The 25,832-nt window shown below is 43.1% G+C and overlaps 1 protein-coding gene and 1 non-coding gene across 2 annotated transcripts in view; both read right to left on the minus strand.

Annotated features, from left to right (window-relative positions):
- Positions 1 to 25,832, minus strand: part of FHL1 (four and a half LIM domains 1) — a 60,989-nt gene that overhangs the window by 21,123 nt on the left and 14,034 nt on the right. The window contains exon 2 of the mRNA XM_067724100.1: positions 16,344 to 16,417. The gene's annotated coding sequence lies outside the window, so the exon portion shown is untranslated. The remainder of the gene's footprint in view (positions 1 to 16,343; positions 16,418 to 25,832) is intronic.
- Positions 11,978 to 12,050, minus strand: TRNAE-CUC (transfer RNA glutamic acid (anticodon CUC)). The gene has a single exon. It is a non-coding gene; the product is annotated as a tRNA-Glu (tRNA).

A 25,832-nucleotide genomic window follows, 5' to 3' on the forward strand; every position in this document is an offset into this window, starting at 1 on the left:
CCTCATCTAATTACAGAACATTTTCATCATCAGAAGACAGACCCGACAGTCACCAGCAGTCGCCCCCTATTCCCCCTCCCCCAGCCCCTGGTAACCACTAATCTGCTTTCTGTCTCTGGGGATCTGCCTAGTCTGGACATTTTCATACCAATGGAATCACACAGTGTGTGACCTTTTGTGGCTGGTTTCTTTCACGTAGCATGTTTTCAAGGCTCACGCATGTTGTAAATGAGTAAGTACTTCATTCCTTTTTTATTGCTGAATGATATTCCATTGTCTGGATATACGACACCCCATTTATTCATTCACCAGCTGATGGACATGAATTGTTTCTACTTTTTAGCTATTATGAAAAATGCTGCTGTGAACATCCTTTTTTGCACATGGATTTATTGCATTTTTTAAATATCTATTGATGAAAAGGTAGTGAAAAGTCTTCCTCTCCTGCCGGCCCCAGACACCTATTTCCCCCTCTCCATCAGGAACCAATGATACCGGTGTCTTATGTTTCCAGAGGCGCTGGGCATATGAAAACTAGGCAGCCACGTACACTTTTTTCTTTTTCCTTTTTTAAAAACGTAACAGTGAGGTACTATACATACTCTTCTACAGCTTGCCTTTTCTATTCGATATATTTTACAGAGTTTCCATGTTAGTACATCAAGAGCCTGCACTTCTGTAACATGTACATAGTATTCAACTGTGTAGCTGTACCACAATTTACAGTTCGTTACTGATAGACATTTAAGTTGTTTCCAGCCTGCTATTACAAACAATGATGTAAGGAATACACAAAGTTTAAAACGATGCAATGAATCAATTAGAAAAAGTACCGTTAGTGAGTCTGACCAGATTGCCTTCCCCTAATACCCGACAAGGGTCAGCTGCACTCAAAGAACCGGAGTTGTGATTTATTTAAAAGGAAAGAGAGACAGAGAAAGGAAAAGGATGAAGGGGTCTCAAGTGGATCAGGCAGCACCCCCCAAGGCTTACTGAAGTGGTAGATTATTTTTGTTCGGGCAGAAAAGACGCCATCTGGAAATCCCACGCCAACTATGCTAAGGTTACCCTCAGCTAATAAGCCACCCAGACAGGAAGTGGCTTTTGATTCCAAGTCGAGTGCTCTTTGCACCAAACCACAGGTCTCAGCCAATGAATTACAAGACAATAAACTGAGTCAAACGCTTATCCTGACAACGTACACACGTGCTCACTGTGGTGCACCGTGATGCACTGGTGGCAACGGAGACGTTACCCCTTGAGATTAAGGAGGTGTTTAGCGTTCATCAGGTCTTTAGGTGGAAAAGCTATAAAGTACCTACGGTATTTGACTTTCAAGTGTTCACATTCTCTTCTTTATCTATTGAACAAAATGAAAGGTGGCTTCTCAGCCAGGGTCTGGAGCCAGCGGAGCTGGGCACGGGTGCCCATGCTCAGCACCAAGCCGGTGCAGCTGAGTCACGAGGCTGACCTTCACCTTGCCTGCCTGGAAGGCAACATTGCACACCTTCCTTCTGGAAACCTGTCAGGGATTTTCCAGCTCTGTCTGCATCAGAGCTTTAAATGAACCCTGCAAGAAGAGTAGCTTGATGTCTGTCGTCTCAAAAGTCAGTCTTTTCTGAAACGGGCACTTGGTTTTTAAAAGGACGCATAACTAACGGAAGCCAGGTGACTCGTGCTCTGTGTGTCACTGATTTCGCAACTTAGATTGTACCTCCCTGTTTCCCCAACAAACAAGAAACAGAAGTGTCATTTGTACCCCGACTCCAATCTCACAGTGAACATTTAAAAAATTAACTCTTTGGGTTTCGGGAAAAGGGGTTCATGTTTATAAATCAGCATAATATATGTAAATCATTAAAAAGTCTGTCTACCAGCAGTTTTTGTTAGGTGTTAAAATAGGGGTCCTCAGTCATGGTCTTGCAGCAGGTCAGTGTGGAGAACCAGGGGTATAATAAAAATTGTAACACTAATTCATTTCAGTTCACTTCGAACTGTCTACTCATTTAATGTCATAAACAAATGCTGAATACATGCTACATAAATGATCATATCGGACGAGGCAGTGTACAGAGAAGAGACGAATTCAGGAGCCGTGAAACAGGACATTTAATTCTGAAAGTTTTAGCAAGTGCAACATCAATTACAAGTTAATTCCGTCAAAGTAAACGGAGACAACGTTGTACAAGTTAAATTCATTTTAAGCTGGCATTTAATGAAGAGAACAGTGAACGTCTGGTTGGCTTCACTGTTCTGTAACTCAAGGAATGAGCAACAGATATGGAATCAAAAATCCCAGGTAGAATCCCTGACTCTGTTGACCTGCTCACAAGCCAAGTTATTTTTTCTTCCTCATCGAGAAAATGGGGGCATGAGTACCGCTCCTGCTTTCTCTATAGGATTGTTTTGGGAACCAAATTAAATCACGTGCGTCCAAGTACTGAACCGAAAAGTATGAACTGCAAAGTCATGTCAAAATAAAGTATCTGTAAAAGAAAAAATATATGTAAAAACCAGGCTTTGTACCTAAGTAGACAGTGTCTTCTAATTTTCCGAGTGGATTTCAGTTTTCACACGACTTACAAAGTTTTCACAGTAAGCACATACACAGTTATACACCATACACCATAAAATCGAGTAGCAGATCATTGTGAAAAGACTGGCGATCTCTCTCACATTAGCCCAAACTTCCAAGGATACAGAATTTAAAAAATAGTCATATGGGGATTCTAGTTTTACTCAGGATCTAGCTATTTAATCCTCTTGCTATTTAGTTAACATTTGATTCTTTGCAAAGGCACAAGGAGCTGGGTACAAATGTATCATAAGCTAGCTCCACGTAATCTTGGTTCTTTGCTTTGATCTAAAAATCAAAAGCATACTCCTCTGCCTGTTTGTAGAGGGTAATTTTTGTTGTTTTAAGTGACTGACATGGTTTACCCTTCATTCTTTACAAAGAGAACAACTTGGCAAGCTCTCAACAAGAGGAAAAATGAAGCCAAGGTTAATCAGAAGACTCTTTTCCCAGAAAAATTAAATAAAACAAGGGACACTTTTTATTTGTTGTCCGAAGGGCTGGAGATTCAGTAACCACTTGAAGAAGTGAGTTTATCCCTTTGTAACACAGCCAAGACAGGGTTTATTTTCCTACTGTTATGATGGTAACTTAGAACACACAGGACAACAATATCAAATATCAGTTCCCTCCAGAGTTGTAACTTTCTAAATGTAGTAATTAGTAATTTGTCAAGATTATCATTCAACATACAAATAGTTTCTACAGAGTAATTTGAACCCTGATGCCACCTTCTATATCCAGTCCTCAAATGCTATCAAATATAAACCAGGTACTGTTTTCATGAAAGAAGAGTACAGGTGTTACACACGGATAAACTGAGACGTTAAAAAGATTAAGTGTCTTGCCTTCAGAGAGGGGAGCAAGGTCGAACTAAGAATAGAAGCTCACACTGTCACCTGTCGTAATCATAAATCTAGAAAACTTTCCACCCTCCTGCCAGCAATAGGTGCACAGTCTAATCAATTTCTATGTGTTTTAAACATCTTGTTTTGCAGTCAGGAGATGAAACTTCTAAACTGATTTGTGGACATATCATTTACTTAAGGGTGGTACTGTACATATGAATGACAGAATATAAAGTATTCATATACAAAACAACAGTTTTCAAACAAAATTAAATCGGAGTGATGTTAATACCTAAATGTTAATCATTCAAAAACTTGAGCTGTAACAGAAACTAGATATACTTTTAAATGTCCCTATTATACTATATACAGTAAATCAGTTTTATTATCGGTGCTTATGAAAGAAACCATCACAGAACAAGTCAGTCACATTCTGAGATCAAAGAACAAGTCGGTAGTAGAGGAACTGAAACCTCTGCAACCTAATAGTCTCTTCCAAGACCAAAGGGCATTATCCTTCCATGGTGCCAAGGACTTTTTACGGGTTTTAAAGAGTAGCGTGTCTGTCTGAAGGCGCTGCTTAAGGTTTTACAACTCCCTATAGGTAATTTTTAAATTCATGTTCTACTGACACATTTAAGATATATCTAACCGCCCAGTTCTTCACCCACACCCCGCCACCTAGTCCCTGCCCCAAAGATTTTCTCTCCTAACTTTCTGTTCTTAAACATTAAATTTTCTTGGAAGGTCCAGAGATTGGCAGCATCGCAGAGATCTGCTTCTACCAAGGCAACAGCAGCTGGAACTGAGGTGGAAACTGCAGGATTAGCCCCTATAGGGGGAAATGCTTTTAAGGGATCTCCCGCCAGCTAACTCAGGAGTGTGAGGGAAGACTTCCAGAAGGAAATACACCCATCCAGCCCCCCCCCCCACCCCGGGGCCAAGGGAGACTGTTTAGACAAGGTTCTGGGGATTGAGAGTAAAGGGAACAACGACGCAGCTTTGCAAGGATGGAGGGAGTCCTTTCCGCATAAAGGGGATAAAAGCCACACACTAAAATCTCTCACCTCCAGCACGGTCTCACGGTTCCAATTGTGACAAGAGTGTTTTTTTTTAATAATTTGCACTTAACACCTTGACACCAGGGTTTGGGATGGGATCCAGCATAGACCAAATTCAGTCCTTAGTTAACTGCTCCCCCGTTTTCCAAATATAACAGGTTTTGTTGGAGTGACCAACACCATGTATTTTGTAACACTTTAAACGATGATCCTGCCTCTCTACAAGAACTGGAAGTTATCTGGCTCCTGTCTCAAGGATGAAAACAAAATTTACAAGTACAATCCCCGTTCTCTATCAAGAGGTCAGCAACGTCTGAGTCACGAAAAAGTTCAGATTTCAAAATAAGCCAGTATTCTTTTCCAACTCCATGCCAGAATTCCAGAAACTCTGCGACTTTTTTTTTTGGGCCGTGCTCCAGCATGCGGGGATCTTAGTTCCCTGACCAAGGATCGAACTCGTGCCCCCCTGCAGTGAATGCGTGGAGTCTTAACCACCGGACCGCCAGGGAAGTCCCCCAGAAAATCTGTGACTTTTAAGAAAGGCTCCTGAATTGTTTCCCAGTGAAAAGGGGGCATTTATTTGACAGCTTCTTTCACAGGACTCGATGCCAATTTAGGCACATTTGTACAACGTTCGAAAAGCCAGACTCAAAGTGTGTAAAATATATGAACTTATTTGACTGGTGCAATCTGCCACATTTACTTTGAAATGCATCCCCAAATCATATGCATTGATGAGTAAAATGCTAATGGGAGACGACTCCAGATGCTGGGGATACAGGTGTTCACTGCAACATCATTTCAACTTTGAAAATCTTCATAATAAAATGTTAGGAGAAAATAAAATACAGAGAAGCAAACATTTTAAAAATCAACTGCAGCTACAAACAAGCAGGTACTGGCCTAGATACAGGCACAGAATGTGGTACCGCCCAGAACAAAGGGACCAAAGTGAGAACGGTGGCCTCCAAGTGAAAGAAATCTGCCAGAGCCATTGTAGGGCTTTGCGGGCGTAATCAAAGAAGCCCTGAAAATCTCATAACGAACCGTGCTATTGCACCCATGCATTTTCAGACTTGTGTTGAGCGCTTTGAGCTATGGGCCAAGAGGGAGACCTTTCGAAAGGTTCCCTAATCCATTCACACAGCCCCATCAGAGGGATGACACTGGAGCCAGCCTCCGGCCTCTTCACTACCTCTCCCCTTTTATGGTGGTTTCAAGTTGAAAGCATATACTTGTCTGTTTCCAGATTCCTAAAGGTACTAGAAAAAAAAATCTAAATATAACAGATGGATAAGTGCTCACTGTAACTGGAAACCAAAATGTAACTCCAGCTTTTGCAGGCCGATGCCCTAACACCATGGCTTTAGTGTAATGGTCTCACTGAAGACCTTTTGTCTTTATTCCCACAACAGAAATATTATCCTGACTTTGATGAATGACACGTGTTATTCAAAATTTTATTTTAAGCTGACATGAATAACCTTTACTTATTTTAAAGTCATTCAGTAAGTGTTCTCCAGTATGTTAAAATTTACTACAAAACACAGTTGAGTCTTGTCTGTTGTTTTTTAGCAGTGCTTTCTAAATAGCTCGATACACTTCTAAAGAAATCTAATTCACGTTAGAGTTTTAAATGTTGGTGAAACCTCTGAAACATTTCTATGAGTTCTAGGCTTCCACGGAATATAACCAATAGGTTAGAAGGACCCTCTATTTGTACTGTTAGTGTTTATTAAATCTACCACCCTTGGAGGATATAAACAGCCACTAAACCCTCTCGAGACCTTGTATAAGTAAGCGGTATCACGCGGGTAACTTCCTGCCCCGCTATCCTCAACCCCAATTCTCCGCTTTTACTCATATAAACCAGACTCTCAACTTTATGTCCTAGACTGGCCTTTCAAATTTCCACAGTACAAATAATGTGACCGTGTAAAGTGGGAGAAAAGGGGCAGTGATACAAAGTGTTTGCTCACTTGCTGGGAGTTAGAAACAAAAACTCCCCCGGGTCTGAAAATGGAGCTTACTTCACATTCAACTTACCATCTTTTCCTAGCCACCAGCGAAATAAATGTCAGAATCTTAGCAAATCTGACAGCAGGGCTAAGAATGTCAAAACCGCAACCACACAGTGATACGCATGCTGCAGTGTTTAGGGGTAAAGTGTACGGATGCCCGCAGGCTGCTCTGAAATGCAGCCAAGAAACGAAGAGGGACCAACGGACGGAGGGGTACGTAGTGAAGCGAATTTAGCAAAACGTTTACCTATAGGATCGGAGTGGTGGGCGAGGAGCGTTCACTGTATAACTTCAACTTTTCTGTCTGTCTGAAAAACTTCATAACCAAGTGCTGGAAAAATGTGATGCTATGCTATAAGGGATTAGGTAGGAGGGACTGTCCTATTCAAGCATATGCTCCAACCATGTCAGGAATACTGATATCAGAGGAACAGGAAGTCAGACAAAGATCCTGAGATCGTCCTATGTAATACCACGGTAATGCTGTGGTTTGTAATTTATAAAATGCCTTTCATTTAATTAACTGTATCTCCAGTAAATGCCTCTGGCATAAATCCTAAATGACTTGGAGGACACCAGAGAAATCATGAGTAATTCTTGCTCCCAAGGAGCTTCCTGGGGAAAGAGAGCACTATTTAGGGCAGTAACCCCAACCAAATCCTTGACTCAATTTGCGCCTTAGATTGTCCTAGTAATAGAAAAGAGCGCACAGGAGAGGACCAAAGGAGCCGGGTCAAGATCCTATGTAAAGTCTACAAGGACTGACGATACAGAGGACACAGCTGGGAACATAAAGGACAGGCTACAAATAACAGAATACGTTGTACTGCTTTCAGGTTCAAATCCATCACGTGAGCCCAGTGCCAAGGGTGGAACTCAGCCTCTCCAATTAGTGAGCACTTGAACCACTTTAGTGAGCAAAAGACGCTATGGATTATGAATCCCCTAGGCACGTACACTGAGAACCACGTACACAAACCCGTCACCAGAATCCACAGAAAAAAACTCCACTGGTTCTGGGAAAGAAACACTTGGAATATCTTAAGTAAATTATTAATTCATAGCCCTGAAGAAGGTATAAAAATGGTCATACCACACACACGTATCACACGGTTTAAGAGGTGTCCACAGACCCGCGAAGGCCACAAATTCTCACCAAACTACCTAAGGACCACTGCTTTCCTACCTCGGTGAAGAACTGTTACAGAAACTAACTGTTCATCCGGTAAACGGAGACCCTTCAGTGAGAGATGTCATACAGAGGGGGAAGCTTATCTGGTTGACAGGACAGGAGAATGAGGCTACTATTCCAAGTACATTTTTATATACTTTCTCCTTTTAAAATTTAAATTGATTCGATCCCTAGAGCTGTTTAAACAAAACGGAAATATTAAGAATTAAAGAGATGAGGAAATAAATTATAACTATTATTAGCACAGTTCTCCACACTAGGCTTTCAACACACAAGGTTGATACGATGGTAATGATGACAACGACAGTGATGGGAATAAACATGCTTGCTGCTCTTCCTCGAGCACTGTTAACAGCTTTGGGCCTTAACGTTTTGATTTCTCTAAAAGCTCTGACCTGAGCTATGCTTATCGTACTGACCATAATAAAATGTATATGATTTAGCTATGGCCCTAATCTCATAAATTTTCTAAGTTCGCAGTTATAAGGCACATGAGCAAGGTTTCAACCCCAGAATTTTATGAGTATCCAACATTCGTCTCGCAAGTATGGATCTCTTTCACAAGTGAGCATCTGTTGTTGGCTTCTCAAGTCTCTGTACTATTAATAGAAGAGTTGATGATGGAGAAAATCTTCAAACAACTTCCATATCCATTGAGTCTTATGATGTTACAAAATCTTAATAAAAACATTAAGTATTCACAAGTTCCTATTGGACTGGAACTGAACTTGATGACAGACCTGAACTCTAATATTTTATCGAGGAATAAGAATGTAAGGGCACTTAAGTTGCTTCTCTTGTCTCAGTCTTTGTACCATCCTTATTAATCATTTACTAACTCCTTTGTTTTGGTTTTAAAGAAAATTCACACATGTGAATTTGTTCCTAGAGAGGATGAAAGGACTTGCAAATAGATAAATTATCCATGAGTAAACTAACACAGTATACGCTAGCATTAAATAAAGCACTCTGACTCGATTTGGGGTACGTTATTAAACTTCCTAAAACTGGAGTGTCCTTGTGAGTCTTAAAGCATCATATGGAAGAGGAGAAAAAGTCTTAAAGGATCATTTGAACCAACTCAAGTTCAAGATGGTTTGACTCCAGCTACCTTAGAGGTCAGAGATCCATGTCTTCATTTCACATCAATTAGGTATGGACAGAACACTAGATCTGAATTCCAATGTCCAAACCTGACTTCTTCCGTGCGAATCCTAGTCGAACCTAACCTTTACTGTGGACTTCCACGGGCACAGTTTAATACGCTTGAACTCTGATACATGGTTCGAACATTTCTATGCATGGAGACGTAGAATCCTGTAATGGATAAAGGAGATACTTTTTAAAAATAAAAACAAATGGAATATCCAACCAATGTTCCCATTGATTTAATATTCTTAGAAAAGATTCTCTTATAAAAAGTTCTCACTGAAAGTTCACCCACATTAACAAACAATAAAGACATGACCCTGGGAAATATTATTGATACCTATATTTTCTTCAATGTGAGACCTGGGGAACCTCAATTTCCTTAACAGTTAAAAAAAAAAAAAAAGTCAAGTAACTTAAAAGACTGCTTATAGTAGGATTAACAAAACACCCAGAGATCACTTTAAAGGACTTGAAAGACTATTCATTCAGGTGGCTTGCTGACAGCAGCCAACTACGTGAATATTAAAACTCCAGGAATTGGGCTAGCACAGAACCAGGCAATGGCCTCACATAATTCAAGTGTACATATTTTATTTAAAGCAAGAAAGTTTCTGGCTCTACAGAAGGGGCATACCCATTCTGATGCTCCTCTTATCCAAAGGGGGCAGGTTGAGTTATGGTCCATCGACAGAGAGCACTTGGTGTTGAAAACACCGTTCACGAAGAGGACCAGGGTTGGCCAGGAAGGCTGACGGGTGGTGTGTCTGGAAGCAAGTGAGGGCCACTCAAAGAGTCCCCTGAAGGCTGTTGTCCATAACATATGCCACTAGTCCTTTGGAACGGATGATCTGACACCATGTGAGTACAATTAGGAATGCATTTCTCCCTTTGTGGCAGAGCACGTGGTCATTTGGGAACCGTACTGGAGCCACCGGTAACGTGCGTGTGTGTGCGCGTGCGCGTATTTATCTAGAAGACTTCTCCACTTTCTCTACAAGTGCTACGTGAACTCGGATCAAAGACAGCAGAAGGATCGAAGACTCTGGAGATACCCCTTTTCCAGAGTCCAGTTAGGACCCTTTCTCTAAGTGAGGCAATTTCTCTCCTATAGTGAAAGTGAATTCCTTCTATATCAGAGGCTGGGAAAGTCAGGAGACATACAAGAGGTCAAAATTAAGTCCATTAAATCCCAGCCCCGGATTTAGTCACCATAGAGACAGGGGAGATAAATAAACCAGCAACCTTAGCAAATGTGCCGCGCCTTTGCCAGACATCTCTCTGACTTACCGTTATTTTTACTTAAGTATCTTTCAGTCCAAACATAACTGACGATGAAGACTACAAAACCAAACAGAACTAGGCCCAAAAGAAACAGGAACACTCATGCAGGCAAAGGGCAGGCAAAGAGTCAAGAGCTGCCCCCCTCAGCAGTGTGCTCTCTGTTCCACTTGAAAAACGATTGCAACACGAAGCTGCAGAGGCAATGACAAATGGGGAAAATATGTGGCGCTACAGCCAGAGGAAACCATGTCAAAAAAGAAAAACAGACATGAAGTAACTGACCTAATTAAAGGAGAAAAGTATACTGAGAGCAGGGAGATGGGGAACACAACTGGAGGGGAGGGGGCGCTGGGAGAAGGCTCAGGACACTGAGGTGGAGGTTTGCTGCTTCGCTGAAGGAAACCAGAAGCTGAAACGGGTGTTGCCCTTCCTCGCGGCTCCACCGAGGCTCTACTGCAGCAAACGTGGAACCCGGGCACGCGAAGGTCCGGGCCCCAGCCCTGCTGCACGTCAATGAGAAGCTCCGAGACAGACATTTACACTTTGTCACGTGGGACGCCAAGATGCCTCTCCACCGACCGCAGGAGGCAAAAGGGGGGCTCGGGATGGTGGAACAAAGCAATCCAGAAGGAAGAATACCACTGGAACCCAGCGCTTAGGCCCTGAGCAGGAGTCCTCATCATGTTTCACAGCTATTTACCAAGCACCTCCTGTGTGATCAGTGGAAACATCACTGTTTGTGATGTGGCGTTGATGTAAGGAGGTCAAAGCTGAAGACTCTCAACCGCCAAAATGTACAAACAATAGGACAACAACGCGAACGAAAGCTCAGAGCGCTACTTACATTTGTCCAGGTGCCTTCTAGTTCTTGTCCGTTCGTACACATCCCTTCACAAGGTAATAATCAGAGCACATGTACCATTTCGCATCCTGCATTTTTTAGTAAGGCTGTATTATACGGATTCTTTCATACTGCTCTGCAGGCATCAGAATTTTAATTTTGAACAAATTCATGGAATTCTACTTCACAGAGATATCATAGTTACTTAACCAAAACTATCTGTTGAATAAATGAACCACTTCTCTAACGTTGGATGCTTAAATTCTCATTTTTTGTCCTTACAAATAACACTGTGAGGAATATCCATAACACACAGCTTTTTTCTTTTCTTAGAACAGCTTGTTTCTTCGAACACTTCCCCAGATAGGATTACTGGATCAAGGGGTACCAATCTTTGTGACTTTTGCCATATACTGCCAAATAATGTTTCAAAAAGCTTTTTACCAACTTACAATGTTACCAGCAATGAGTAAGTGTTTACTGGTTCCAAGGTAACCATATTAGCACTGGGCTTTCTTTTTGTGTTTGTTGACTTAACAGATGGAAAATGTACCTCACTGCTGTCTGAATATGCTCATCTTTGCATACCAGTGAGGCTGAACATTTTTTCAGGCATTCATTTACTCTGTGATAGAACATGAATGTCTTTTACCCGTCCACCTACTGGAGAATTCACTCAGCCAACAGTTACGGAGCATCTCCTTTTGTTCTGTGTTTTCCTTTTCAGTACTTTTCCCCCAGCTCTACTGAAGTATAATTGCAACAATTGTACATATTTAAGGTATACAATGTGATGGCCTGACATATGCACACACTGTGAAATAATTACTGCAATCAAGTTAACACAGCCATTACCTCACAGTTACCATTTTGTGTATGTGTAGTGAGAATACTTAAGATCTACTCTCTCGGCACATTTTTATATATTTGATTCCATTGATCTTTTCCTTTCTGACCGCTTTCATTTTTTTTTTTCGGCTGCACCGCGTGGCTTACGGGATCTTAGTTCCCCGACCAGGGATTGAACCTGGGGCCACAGCAGTGAGAGTGTGGAGTCCTAACCACTGGACCACCAGGGAATTCCCCTGACTTGTATCATTTTATAGTTACAAGGTTATCATACTTCCATGGATTTGATTATTATCCTATTTTCTGTGGTCTTATTTAAATAAGTTTCTAGGAGTCTCTCATAAATATATTCTCCTATAATTATACAATTTAAAGCTCTAATTCCTACTTCATGATTCTTGACCTTTAACATATCTAGCTTTTTTATCAGAAGCACTTAATTTAAAACAAGATTTAAAGTAAAAGTTGGACTTCTTCTCTTTTACACAGGCTATGTTGTATTAAAAATAATTAACTAAAAAAAATTATCCTGCTGCAACCAGAAGTGAATCCAGGTTTGTTAATGAAGATTCAACCCCAAAGAGCCTGGTTAAGATCTCCTTCTCTTTCTCAGGCCCAAGGAAGAGATATTTAGAACCACCACTGCATGACTGCTCTTTCTTAGGACTGCTTTAGGGTAGAGTCCCCTTCGCCACTCAAAGAGGCGAGTCCTCAGAGTAGCCACAGTATGAGCAGCTGCTTGTTGGAACTGCAGAACCTCAGGCCTGCCCCAGACCTGCTGCACCGGAATCTACATGTTAAAGGCTGAAAAGCACTGACGTAGACCACGGGATTCCCCCCAGCTCTGCTGACGCCCCTGCTCCGAATCAGGCACCATCAGAAGGTATCCCTCCCCTCAGATGTCTACCCTCAACCCTTTGAAGGTACCCCCTTCAAATGAACATCACCCAGCATATCGTGCACCTGAAAATTCACATGCTGAGGTTCTGAAAGGAAGGATGGCTCTAACTTTGCAGTCGCAATTTCACCCAGCCCTGGGATTGAAAAGTCACATGCACGTAAGAGCCAAGCAGGTCTTACAAATGAGTAAGACATTCAGATAATGGCACCTGACCCTTGTCCTTAGTGTCAAGGAGATAACACAGCGCTGGCGGCCGTGGCAAGTTTCAGAGTTCATGCTCTATCTAAAGATCCAGCGGCTATCGGCCTCAGCCCAGCGTTGCCCAACAGGAATGCAGGCTCCATGCTGTCAGATCTTCCGATATCTCAAGAGAAGATGAAAATCTGTATTTTTAAAAAAATGTGAAATCTCTCAATTTCTAAATGCTTGGCAATTCACTGAAAATCTTGAAGGAACCCCCTCTGCGTGCCAGATCCAGCCCAGCAGTTTCAGACCTTGGCTCCAGATGGACGGTTTCCAAACTCTTTAAGCCTGTGTGACCCATCTGTGCACCAAGAAGAGAGGTCACGTCAAGATCGATGGTACATGGCACTGACATACATGCGCTATCAAATGTCAAATAGACAGCTAGTGGGAAGCAGCCCCACAGCACAGGGAGATCAGCTCGTGCTTTGTGACCACCTAGAGGGGTGGGATAGGGAGGGTGGGAGGGAGACGCAAGAGGGAGGGGATATGGGGATGATTCACTTTGTTATACAGCAGCAACTCACACAACATTGTAAAGCAATTATACTCCAATAAAGATGTTAGGGGAAAAAAAAGTCAACCAAGTTAAAAAAAAAAAAAGATCAATGGTACAAATCAAATAACTACGACTACTGCTTTTAAAAATTTTGTTTTGTGAATATTAAAAACTGCCAAATCAATCATGAAAGTGACCTTATGTCAATGATACAAATATTTCCTAGATGTGAAATAAATGCTCATTAACAATATCGTCTCTACTACAAAAACAAATACGTAGAGTACCCAGCTCAAGTATGCATTAAGAATTATGTTGTGTTCAAGTTTTTGTTCCAAGTAATTCCATACCTAAAGGGCAGCCAAATGGGACAATTTCAAGTCCCTGAATTATCAAGTTTACCTGTGATAAATGCTGTACTGAACATAAAACGGGACACATTACCATTAAAAAATATATATCCTCATGTGGAAACTGCAGAGTCCATTCTCCTAAACTGTCCAATTTTTCCAAATAAACTTTAAAAATCTAGAGTGTGAAATATACAGTTTACATCTGTTTTCATTTGGGGGGCATTTGGGTCCCAGGCACAGCTGCATCTCCAGGAATTAAGGCATCCTTTATTATTTGCACATGCTTACACGGAGGTGGCTCAAGGGGCAGACTGGAGACAGGGACTTTGCTTTGTACGCCTGAACCCATACTGGTCTACTCAATACCGGGCAATTTAATTTAAATAGGAAAATCAATTTTCAGTTTCCTCTTCTGCAAAAGGAAAGTAATCCAGGGATGTCCTATACTTGAAGAATATCAGACGAAAATGTGTCACATTCTTTTTGTTTTGCTCACTCCTACGTTCCTGGCCTAGTCCACAGTAGGGCTGAACGAATGAATGAATAAAAGAAATGAAGAAAGATCATAAGATACCACTGCATCGTGACTGTTGAACTGTGTTACATCAATCCCATAGATTTCTGTCACGGTGAAACAGAATTTAATGGATTCTATTTCATTAACTCACTTGAGAAACTCACGGCTCTAAAAGAAAACCCAAAGATGCTAAGTTTTGGTCAAATTAAAGATGTCACTGAGGTATTCTTAATATCACAAAACCACTTCAAATATGTGTTCAAAGGACTTCAAATTAAAATGTTCCATTTTAGGAATACAGTCTTGTACACATAGTTTCTATTAAAGTTTTTTTTACTGACAAGAGTTTGTCAAGGCTGCAGACTGCTGTGGAATTACTAAGGGCATACAATGCACGCGAACGGCCAAGGTTCACCTGGCCAGCATTTCCCACTCAGTTGACGGGAGGATGTTTTTAACTCATCTGTGTATGGCCTTCAACAATCTAGTCTCTCTTGCTGTGGAAAAATAAAAGTAAGAGCTGTGAAAGGGCACAGAGTGAAAACCTCTGCTCCTTAAACAGGGTACTGCTTTTCAACTGCCCTAGGGCTCCTTGGAGGAGAAGGGTCGCAGCCTCCTACTTGAGCCCAGGCAGTTCTGGTTGGGTATTCTCGGCTGGGGTTTTAGACCTCATGTTTTTATTTGAAGACAGGCTTTTATCATTTAAAAAAAAGTTTGAAAACAACCCTTTTAGGTGAAGGCTGTGGATGATAGTAATGCCAGGGCTTAAATCTGAAGATGGAAGAGCCGACTGAGGCTGACAGCTGAGAGAAACTGCCGCAGCTTTTGTCACAGGGCCAGTTTAAAGCCCCAGGCCCTGGGAACGACTGCCAGCGACCATCGTAATGGATGAAATTGATCAAATTCAGATTAAACACTTCTAAAAAGCTGTCCTACTTTTTCACTCTTTAGGGTTTATATTTTATAGTCGTATTTAGGGTTTAATATAATATACTTGCATATATATTTTAAAATCTCTGGAGAATCCTGCATCAAGTAGATGTAAGAAAGGCAACTCTCACCACCTAGGAAGCAACAACCCTAACTGAAATAAAAGGCCGTACATTGAATGTGGGACTGAGCATGGAATGGGGCAGGGTGGAGGGGAAGGCAAAAACGCAGCAACCTTTCGATGGATGCAAGTGGAAATCCTGAGTGGTCCGGTGCAGCGAATGTCACCACCTCTCTTATAAACACAAGGAGACTGGGGCCCAGGAAAGCAGAAAGACCGTGGCCCCTTACACTGTGCCTGGAGGAACCGTCTTGCAGACTCCCTTCCTTTCCACATCCAAAGGTGAACGTCCCCCATCTCTCAAGAGAGAGAAATGAGTAAGCCGGCACCGTCACAGAGTGTCCAGAAGCCGCCGAGGCGAAAGGAAGAGGACGGAGGATGCCTATCCAGGGCATGTTAAATGGAAGGCCTGGCGCACCCCACTGCTCACACCCACGCGGCTGCACTTAGAACTTCAGTCCTAGCGAGAGAAAGATCTGGCGGCCCACGGTAATGTGGTTCCATGGAAACACTCCAAATCACCAGGTTCTGCAGTGGCAGCTCCACAGGTCGGCTCGGCTCACCCCAGGCGGAAGAGTCCTGACAGCTGGCCGGGCGGCCCAGCCTTGCGGGGCTCCGGCCCAGGGTCTGCTCCATGCGGCTTTCCTGCTCCCTACTGTTCATGCGGCAGCACGAGCAGAGCTACACCCTCAAGCAGGCCTCTGACCATCCTGCTGTGCTTGCCACACTCACGTTCCATGCCCCCAAATGAAAAGCAAATGAGATGTGTCTGCCCTTGAAAAGGCATTCCCCAGAGACCCAGTATCTAGGGTAAGCGGTGATGTCGCTCAGCTCAATTAAAACAAACCCCCTTCGAGGCTACGGTACAGACAGAGATCTCTGTACAACGTTGAGCCTAACACCACACACCAGGAGGTGGAGATCAGTGTTAAGAATGTGTGGCGACTCGGAAAACTTACCTCACACTGGATGTGTGCAGAACGGGATGTATTCAGTGAGGGCGGGACGCAGCTGACAACAACCTCCGACGTACCTAAGTTAGGAAACAATGAGAATCAAGAGGTCAAGTTACCTTTTCAGAAGAAAAGTTAGAAATTCCTAAAAAACAAAACCAAAAATCAACTTCCTTTGACATGGCTCACGGTAACACGTTCTGCTTTGTATTTACAACCCTTAGAGCTAAAGGAAAACTGCCAAGATGCTCTGCATATTTCCCCAAATGTCTGTTTATCATATAACATTCGCACCGGCAGTGGATCTGGCCCCCTCATTATCAAGCTGTATTAGCTCAAACACTCAGCATTGTTAGCGGAGTGAGCTCATGGCCTATTTCAGTTTTAAATTAACATTTGGCAATCACCCGGGTAATCAAAACAAATGACTCAGTCGTTTAGAATAGATTTATTAGTTGAGCCTTTTTTTCCCCCCTGTTTTAACAGCTCTAGAATATTTTGCCACAGGAGGGCTCAGATCCAGACAGAATGTAGAGCACAAGTCACCAGAGGAATATTTAGAGGTGTTGCCATGGAGATGAGGTGCCTTGCGACCACTGAAGTGATCTCCAACCAACAACAGGATTAGGACGCAGGCTGGTAGGCATGCCTAGGAAACAGGTGTGCCCTGTGCTTTTCCCATCACGACACAAAGACGGTATACCCTGACACGCTGCCCTCTTCGCACCCGCGAGGCCTCCCCACGGGCACGCTGGCATCACCACCTTAGCCACCCCCCATCATTCAGAAAGGACTGGCTGGGGCTAAGGAGAAAGGCAGTGTGATCACTGTATCATCCCCAACGTGTGAAATCCTGAAACTCACACCAAAGGCACTTTTATATGAACTGTAAAATGTACACGAGCAAATGAAATCTGAGGAAAAGACAGCTCCCAGAGAGGAGGCCCCCCCCAGCCCCGTCTCCTCTGTTCACTGCTCTATTCCCACACCCAGAACAGTGCCTGGAACACAGGAGGCGCTCAAGAAGCATCCACCCAATGAAATAAGGCAAACATAAACCAAGGATTATAACCAGGCTCATGACTGCCCCCCGCGCCCCAACCAACCGGTTCCAGGCCAATCATCGAACAAGCAACGGTGAGAGATTTTTTCTTTTTTTTACTGTTAATGGGAAAATAAGTACCTGGTCCAGTTAGTTCAATAGGCTAATGGGTTCATCTGTTTAGAGACCTTAATGACAACTGTCACGGTTGAAGACAACTCTTCCAAACTTGAAATGGACAAGTCCGCTGACTATAGGGACAGGGGTCTTGTCCGCCAGATCAAAAGCCCAGAAGGGGCTTCCCTGGTGGCGCAGTGGTTGAGAGTCCGCCTGCCAATGCAGGGGACGCGGGTTCGTGCCCCGGTCTGGGAAGATCCCACATGCCGCGGAGCGGCTGGGCCCGTGAGCCATGGCCGCTGAGCCTGCGCGTCCGGAGCCTGTGCTCCGCAACGGGAGAGGCCACAACAGTGAGAGGCCCGCGTACAGCAAAAAAAAAAAAAAAAAGCCCAGAGGAAGGCAAATTTGTGCCAGCGACAAAGAGCTAACTTTCAAAAGCAAATGCTTGAAAGTGACTGACTCCAATAGAATACCTTCTAGTCCCCTTCCCACCTATACTTAAGTAGAGATAATATTTTCTTATTCTATCATATGAATAATGCAGCATTGGTTTTATATTATACCTCATTTGTCTTACAGGACTTTAAGTTTCTTGGTGACAGGGACAGAAATCCCTGCTTTCTCTTCTATCTCCCGGGACTCAGCACGGTATGTACACACAAAAGCCTTGGCTAAGTCTCTTCTCCCACCACCCACACCCCACTCACACAGAACTCAGTTTCTAGAAGGTGCCACACCCTTTCATGCAGCTGCGGGGAGAATGCAGCATGGCGCAGCTGTTCATAGCAAGGGCGCCAGAGTCAGGCTGCCTGGGTTCACATACTGGCCCCGCCTCATATTAACTGTACAACCTCTGCGAACCTCATGTTAGCTGACCTCACAGAGAGGCTGTAAGGTGGCAACAGGGCAGTGCATATAAAGCACTTAACAAGGCCTCACGCATACAAGGTACTCACCGAATATCAGATATATAATTAACACTACTATTCCAGCAGGCGCAGAGTGAAAAGGTTATCAAAATTGGATAACCATTTCATATGCTGCCTCAGATACCTGGCCCCAAATATACCCCTACTTAGATCGAACCCGACTTAAACTTTGAACCTGAATCCATCACACTCCAGCCTTATTATACTAGTCCATTTTACTCACCCTTCCAGAACCAATTTTTCCTAGAGATGGATTTGATACATGCTGGGCTCTACTTGAAGGAATCCCGTTCTCTAAAGAACCAGAAGAGCTTCCTCCCTGAGACCCCAACCCGGCCAGTACCTTCCCTTCCTTCTCTCTGTCTGCTCCCTACCTCTGCAAATTCAGGCTTTGATGGGGCCGGGGGAGGCCAGAGAACTTGGCATCTAGTAACCGCACCAAGATGCCGGCTCTCCCTCGCAGAGGAAGTCCTTGAATGTCATATTCCCTGATGGCCTCTAGAGGGCAGAAGAGAGAAAGGCCCAAAGGCTGAGCAGGCAGAGCTCTCGCATGGGGGTCCAACTTGGGCCCCTGCCAGAGGAGTCTTGAGTTGCACAGTTCAGAGTTTGACCATCAGGAACTAGCCCACAAAGAGAGATGAAAACGTACAGCAAGATTGTAACAGCATTTCTACGTCCAGTTCACGTTACTGTGTCCCGCTTAACACTGAGTTGGGGATAAAGGCACTCAGAGCCGTAGAGTACACTTTTCAATCTGCAGTGTGTAACTGTGGCTCCGACCAGACATAACACAAATTGCGTTGATGATATTGCGCAAGTCAAAGAGTAAAAACAGAACAGCAGCCAAACACACTGGGTAAAATGTGATGACAGCAAAGTAATCCAAAATAAAACCCAAACACTTTGGGGTCAGTCATGCTTTAAAATAAATCACGTTAATCTTATCCCACCCTGACAGAATTAATAAGTGAAATTAGACAAACCATTTATGTTATTCCAGAAGCCAGAAGCTGTGTTCTAGTGACATTTAACACACACAATCATTCTCCTTCAGGTTTAACAACGGTATTTTGGTCACAGACACTGTCAGTCCTATCACTATGGACAGCCAAGCTTAAATGATCCCCAAATCACCAATCAATTGGGTGAATTACGTGGAAAATAAAATCCAGAGACAACAGCTGTTTGAATGAATCTAAAAGACCCGTTGAATCAATCAAAATGGATGAGCCCCACAGATTCACTGTCTCCTCTAACTCTTTGAATGCGATTGTCATGGTAACCATTCCTTAATCATGTCCTTCAGAATATTCTCTCCTACCTAAGAAACCAAAGAGCAGTGAACCCCAAATATCTTCTTAATTAGGTACAGTTGTGATGGTACTGAGCAGCCGCTTAGACTTCTCATTTATCCTGCTTCGATTCAAATGCTTACGCTGCTATGGTCGTTAGAGACATCGGCATTTGCATCATCCAGAAACACACTTGAAATGTTGCCATAACATGCAACAGGAAATACAAACGAGATGGCCACCGACTTCTTTCCTTTAACAGAAGAACTGATAAAGTGGCTCTTATCCGGCAAAATAATTAATTGGTATAAATAAATGGTTCAGATAAAAGATGCCTCATTTTAATAATTTCAACATAATCAGGATCTGCAATATCATCGAGTCTTTACCAGCACATTAACTTAATAAACAAAATCCAAGAGGATATTATGTTATAGAGATATAATAAAGTATAATTCTGTGTCCTTAGACTGAGTATAATATACTCTATACTATGTCTGGAAGACCATTTATTCCACACAAGTTTCTACATCTATTATTTTATATGATATAATATTCTTCAAAATTTGCAAAGAGAAAGGTTTTATCTTTACTCAGTCTGGGAAAAGAGAGGTTATATTTTTTAAAAGGTATCTACTAGATATACTACCCATTTCAAGTTGTGATCCTTCTAGATTCATCCTTAGATTTTTATAGTTCCTTCAGAAAACTAAAAAGTGCACAACTTTTCCAAAGTTAGAGTGGTGACCATTTTAAAATATTGCATTGGAATATATGGAACGCTTTAAAATATCAAATGTGCTGTTACAGGTTTGCAACTAGTAATAAAAGGTCTCTCCTTCCAGATACGGCACAACCTGTAAACTAACAAAAGGATGAAAGGTAAGCAGTGTGCCCACCAGGCCCCCAATAAGCTCTAAGGAGAAATTTCAATGGGCCATTTCTGGATGCAAATTTAAAGAATTTGTGGTCACAAAGGGGGGATAAGAAATAAAAATACACGCGTTCCTTTTTAACTGGCACACTAAAACATGAAGAATACTTTTGCTACAAACACAAAAATAATCAAGTGGGACCACATCAAATAAAAAAGCTTCTGCACAGCAAAGGAAATGATCAACAAAATGAAAAGGCAACCTACGGAATGGGAGAAAAATATTTGCAAATCATGTATCTGATCAGGAACTAGTATCCAAAATATACAAAGACCTCATACAACTCAATGGCAAAATAAACAATCCAATTTAAAAAATGGGCAGTGGAGCTGAATAGACATTTTCGCAAAGAACAAACACATGGCCAGCAGGTACATGAGAAGATGCTCAACATCGCTAATCATCAGGGAAATGCAAATCAAAACCACGATGAGATACCACCTCACACCTGTCAGAATGGCTATTATCAAAACACCACAAATAACAAGTGTTGGCAAGGATGTAGAGAAAAAGGAACCCTCTTACACTGTTGGTGGGAATGTTAATTGGTGCAGTCACTATGGAGAACAGTATGGAGGTTCCTCTGAAAATTAAAAAATAGAACTACCATATAATCCAGCAATTCTGTTTCTGGGTATTTATCCAAAGAAACTAACTCAAAGAGATATCTGCACCCCCATGTTCACTGCAGCACTACTTACGATAGCCATGATATGGAACAACCCACGTTCCTATCAATGGATGAATGGATAAAGAAGATGCAGTACATGTTTACGCAATGGAATGCTACTCAGACATAAAAAGAAGGAAATCTTGCCATTTGCAACAACATGGATGGACCTCCGGGGCATTATGTTAAGGGAAATTAGTCAGAGAAAGACGAATACTGCATGATCTCTCTTATACACAGCATCTAAAAATTTAAAAACAAAAAACAAGCTCATCGGTACAGAGAACAGATTGGCAGTTGCCAGAGGCAGGGGGTGGGGAAATGGGTGAAGGGGTCAAAAGGTTAAAAAAAACCCAGACTGTACGTGTTTTCTGCGTATGTCTTTACATAACTGCTGGCTAATGAGCTTTATAAGACTAAAGAAAAGGAGAAAAACAAACAAAAAACTAAAACATTAAGAATACTTAGGAATAAAAAAGCCATCAATGACAGAATAAAGGGAACTAAAATGATCAGGCATGAGGAACAAGTAGGAACAATGCAAAAAAAAAAACCCCAAAAGCCCCAAACCAAAAGCAAATTAAATGGTGAAATCCAGCAAGAAAAATGGAGCAGCAAACATTTGCTAAAGTCAAAAGGTAAAACCTCGAAATTCTTGCCCTTTGCCCTAATGTTCAATGGTATTTTCGTTTTGTTTTAAAAATATGGAGATTGATGTTCTTTCAGTGACTATTACAACGGTTCCCAAATAAAACAAATGATAAAATAAAAATTCACTTAATTGACTGATAGGCTTGAATTAGTCATTGCCAAGTTTACAACTTTCCCACAACTCCAAGCATTCTTTCATCAAGAGAAACAGGATTCCGCCCCCCCCCCCGGCCCCGATGACCATGAGTAGCTTTGTGGACGACTATAATTTGTGTCTTTCTATAAGTCACTGGGGAATACACACCCCCCAAATTAGAACTCCAAAATCAAAGCAATGAGGGACAGAGGATAAGTACAGATGCGTAAAACGTGACCATTCTGAGCGCTGCATCTGGAGAGCACTGGCTGTCCCAGAAGAGAGGAACTCCTGAGCCAAAGCCTCATTCTAACCCTGCCTTCACCCCACAGCTATCACCAAATCCTAGCCATCTGTCCTGCAAGAGAGCTTTCCTACTTTTTCTTCCTTCTAATCACATTTCTACATTCGCAATTTGGTTCATGATTACTTCACACCTAGACTACTTCACCAGACTTCCCGACTATGGACGCACTCCCGTCTTCGTAGAACCGCCAGAATCACCTTTCGAATGTACCACCTTGAACGGCTCACTCCCTTTCCCCCCAACTTTCCTCCATTGTAATCTGAAGGCCAAATTTCTAGCATGAAATTCAAGGCCTTCCAGTCATACTCGAACCCACTTTTCCCCTTCTCCCACACTCAGCTCTGGTTCTGGCTGACTCCGTGCCTCTGAGCTCTGTCACCCCTACCGAGTAACAGGCGCTCGGATGCACGCCACCGTCCCTACACCAGTGATCCTCAAGTTGGCTGCCCCTGGGGAGCCAGAGCAACTAGTAACGTCTCGGTGCCCCCCGTGTTCCCCCAGAGGAATGTAATGGGCAGCCACGTTTGAGAACCGCCGCCCCGAATTCCTAGAGCCCACAGTCAAAGTTCAGTGGGCGTGACAACCTCCGGGGGGGCGGGGATTATTAAAACACAAAGTGTTGAGCTGCATTCCCAGTGCTTCTGGTTCAGTAGGTCTGGGGTGGGGCCCCTGAATCTGCATTTCTAACGAGCTCCCAGGTAATGCTGATGCTGCTGGTCCAAGGACCCTACTTTGAGAAATACTGGTCTATAGTCATAACTAGTATAGTTATACAGTATAAATATATATATCATTTACACATAACAGTGACTATCATCTGCATACTTCATCTGGCAAAGGAGAAGGTACCGTCTTCTGGAATCCTATTACTGCCTTGTACTGTTGTTTACCTTTTGAGCCCATTTGTTCGTGAACCAATCTATAGAAAGTCTTAGGGATTATCCAGTCCGATTCCCTTTTTATAAAGTAAGTACTGAGGGGAAGTACTTTGCCCAGGGATCAGATGGTTATCGGTAGAACTTGGGCCAGGATTCAACACTCCCGACTCCCTCCTCCTCCCTCTCAGCGCAGTACTCTTCCCACCACATCCTCTAATCCCAATTAGAATGGATGTTCCTTCCTTGAAGAGATCCTTTTTGCTTTTGACGTCCCCCACAGCATCTAGCACACAGAGCAAGCAGTCAGTAAACGTTTGCTGCTTTCATTTGAGGAAGTGTTCGGACTCATACTCTAGAAGCTGCCTTTGGTACCCTATGAACTGTTTCCTTACGTGCTGGCCACTGGGCGGCCCTGCTCCCATCAATTAGCCGCAGAATAAATCCTTCACATCGGCATGCACGCAGCCAGTGTCTGCTATAGGGACAATCACACACATGTAAAGGAAAATTATAGGGTTTTAAAAGTGGAAGGAGCGATAAGTTTATAAGGTGACACAAATCAACTTTCAAGTTATATGTCAGAAACTTTTACAAGTACCCCAAGTTCCATGTGACACCCAACAGGCCCACGCAGCTGTAACAGCCCGGCAGTGGGCGAGGTCTGGGCTGGACGGCTTCAGCCAAGGGGCCCTGACTTTTTGGTGCTGAGGTCCTGCCTCCTTGTTCCTTCACAGAAAATCCACAAGTAACTGAATCAAGGGTAAACAGGAGATAGAGGGGAAGGGAGATGAAGAGCAGCCGAAGGGCAGCGAGCGGCGACTGGGTGAGCAACGGGGGGCAAGAGGACGGTGTGACACACCTGCCCTGCCTGCCATCGCCACTGCACCTCCGCAGGCCTTCGAGCTATTTCCAGCAGCCTGGCTGAGGGGAGCATGACTGGGCCCGGCCTCCTGACTGACCGGGCCTGTCTACACCTGCAGGGCAAACACAGGATGCTCTGGTGACTTCTGCCGCCTCTACAATGGACAGGAAGTGCTGTACAATCATGTCAGCTCACAGAACCTGGTGTCAGTCGTGAACGTGAGCACAAGGAATGCAGCGGCTGTGCCACCACTTGGTTCACCACCAGCCCACAGTAACCCGTGACCTTGGCAGCCAAACTGGGATCCCCAGCCTCCATCATGGACTGTGGCTCAAGGGAGAGGTTCTCTCTGTCTCCTCTTTCCCCTTCTCTAATAACAGGTATAACAATGAGCATACGTAACAGATCCATACATTAAAAGTTTTCTTCCGATATACAATAAAATTTAATAAGTTAAATAGGTGACCTCTATAACCAACTCCCCCCTTCATGAGTATTTTCGCAGCTAACTGTATGAAGTTTTTGACTCTGGGTCTAATCACAGACCTGATGGACGCATTCCGTGAACAACCATATCCCCAAGACATCCATTCCTTGATTCCTTCACTGCCATCATTTATATTCCAACTCTTGATGCTTTCTCAATTTTTCCTCTTCCAGTGACTTTAACACCATCCTAATGTTTGCTTGTCTCCCTCAGCCTCAATGTCCTTCTCAGGCTTGACCCCCCCCCCACCTACTAACGCCTACAGAGAACGTTCTGTTTACACAGCCAACTCAAGGAAGCAACATGTACTTGTAGTTGCTCGTAAGAATCACCCAGGTCAAAAAGAAAGAATCACCCAGTTCCAGTATACAGAAACCACTGGCAATAAGACCTTAAAAGACCTCATCTTTTCACATGGCTTTACTGTCACACTGGCCATGCTGAGTAATTGCCCAGAGGTTCTGGTCCCAGGTCCATGCTACTACAAGCCAAGCAACAGCCTTTGGCCAAAAGCAATCAAACTCTGACCTGGATATTGGCTGCAAGCGTTGGCATGAGCTCACCGATTGTCACTGTTGCTAGTGATACCACAAATGCAAGGGTCATAAAAGGGCTCACTGGGTTGTAGGGCACGGAATTTGTCAAGCCCGGGGCTCCACTCCACCACAAAGATGGCACGATGCCCCAGTGGTGGCAGACAGACAAAGTCCCGACGCAGTGCTCACACTAACCTGCTCAGTAACTCTTGTGCAACCAGACAGTGGTGAACAGCGCTGGGCAGCTCTCCCGGGAAATCACATTTTCACTATTCAGGGGACCCACAGTACAAGTTACAGCACTCACGAAGAGACACTTCTCTTACATTACTAGTACGTAAAAGCAAACACTGCGCTTTTATCTACAAATTAATAATAAAAAGTGACTGATATATTCATTGTCTTTCTGAATCCCAAGTGAAAAATAATAGATTTAAAATAGATTTCTTAAAAGCAGTTTTAGATTTACAGAACAACTGAGCAGAAAGTATTTTCCACATACCTCCACAATACCTCCTTCCCAGTTTCCTCTATCTTTAATATCCTGCATTACTGTATTTTTTTTAGTTGATGAGCTATCACTGATACATTATTATTAACTAATGTCAATAGTTTACATTAGGGTTCATTCTTTCTGCTGTGCATTCCATAGA

The sequence above is a fragment of the Pseudorca crassidens genome, chromosome X, assembly GCF_039906515.1.
Source record: "Pseudorca crassidens isolate mPseCra1 chromosome X, mPseCra1.hap1, whole genome shotgun sequence".
Classification (NCBI taxonomy): Eukaryota; Metazoa; Chordata; class Mammalia; order Artiodactyla; family Delphinidae; genus Pseudorca; species Pseudorca crassidens.